Source organism: Psittacula echo, assembly GCF_963264785.1.
Source record: "Psittacula echo genome assembly, chromosome: 4".
Lineage (NCBI taxonomy): Eukaryota > Metazoa > Chordata > Aves > Psittaciformes > Psittacidae > Psittacula > Psittacula echo.
The window spans coordinates 93,453,075-93,454,793 of record NC_137738.1 but is presented as its reverse complement, the minus strand read 5'-3'; positions in this window follow the sequence as shown (position 1 = coordinate 93,454,793).

Sequence of the window (1,719 nt, the reverse complement as noted above, 5' to 3'; positions counted from 1 at the left end):
CTTACTCTCTGAGTGGCCACTGACAATATGCATACACGAGTCAGATCCAGCACCAACATTGTCAGTGGTCACTGTTTGATGTGACACTTGATACACTTAAAAGCACTAAATGCTTCCTCACTCAAAACTTGAAACCTGCTCAAACTCCCATCTTGCTTCTGGAGTAAATGAAGGTCTTGTCTGTGGTGGGCTCAGAAGCTGGCTGTGAATTACGTGTGATGCCTCTTGGTCCTAGCGATTCTTCACCATGCAGAAAACAGTTCTCTACGTCAGAGAGATGCAGCCCACAGCCTGAACACCGCAGTGCTGTGCTAGCAGGACCAACTATTGCCTCCCCACATCCCGGTGTAAACAGCACTCTGCTAGCTGCACACACAGAATCAATCTGTCACTTCCAGGGCTTCCCCTCCACTGATCCCACAGTACAGGCTGACCTCTGCTTTTCAACCTAATGCTCATGAGTCTTCTCACACTTCCTGACTCTCAAAGAATTCTGACATTGTCTTCATGGAGAGTAAGATCAGATGAAGTGTCTATTAAAATACAAGGTGTTTTAAATCTCCATTATACCATCATATATTGTCTATAGAATCCGTGTATTAAATATAACAAATGCTAGAGCCAAATCTTATGATCTATCTCACCTTTCGTGGGTGCTGAGCTCATACAAAGGATGATGATAGTCAAACGCCTTGCTGTATCAAGTATATTAACAACATGCATGTGAGAGCACTGACTTTTTAAAATGTCTCTTTTTTTATCTCAAATCTGTAAATGTGAAGGACTGGAAGAGCCTCAGACATGAAAGCGGTGCTGTAATGTCAGAGCTATGTGCTTCACCTCATGGTACATGTCTGTGAATGACTCGTTTTGAACATACTGGGGCTACTTTCTCCTAAAAAAGGCAAGGTAGGAAACAGAACAGTAAGCGTTTCTGCAGTTCAGCTGCAAAGCTTTCCAGTCACTTCACAAGGCTTTTGGTCGCTCCACAAGGTTTTCGGTCACTCAATCTCCCTTAGTTTTGCCACTGCAAGGAATTATTTTAGTTTGTTGCTGTGACTCAAAAGCATGCAACATCACGTTTGCAGCACTGAGAGACAAGAAACTGCATTCAAATGCCTAGAAAAGGCGTAATAAAAGATGGCAAATACGTACCCTGCAAATACCTTGTTTCCTGTAATGGTCTTTCTTAAATGGCAGGGACAATTTATAGCTTTTCTTTTTTCTGTTCAATGGCCAACAAACTGAAAGGGAGTGAGGAGCTGCTGTCCCCAGAAGTGGGCAGTCCCACAGAAGTTCCCCATGCATGTGTCTTGCACCCCGCAGCCTGAAAAGGATCTCCACCTTGCACAGGTCCACAGCCCAGTCTAGATTTTACTGTCCATAAGCCTGGGTAAATCACTGAATCTCACTCTCTGCCACTTTCTCATCTGTAAAGTGGAGGTACTATTAACTCCATGAGCTGTCACAAGGCTTAATTTCTTAAGCGCAAAGCCCTGGGTAGGCTCAGAGGGAAAGACAGCAGTCTGAAATGCCAGGCATTACCTCAAGGTTTCCTCCAGCTGCTGTGATGGTGCTGGCCAGGGTGACTGTCCCTCTCTCACTGAGCACCTCTCACTGCTTGGCTGGCAGCTGCAGGAACCTGGAATTTGAGTTCAGCTCCTCCCAAATTTAGGGGTTTGCAAGATCCAGGAGACCCATCACTTGCAGGACCAAGGA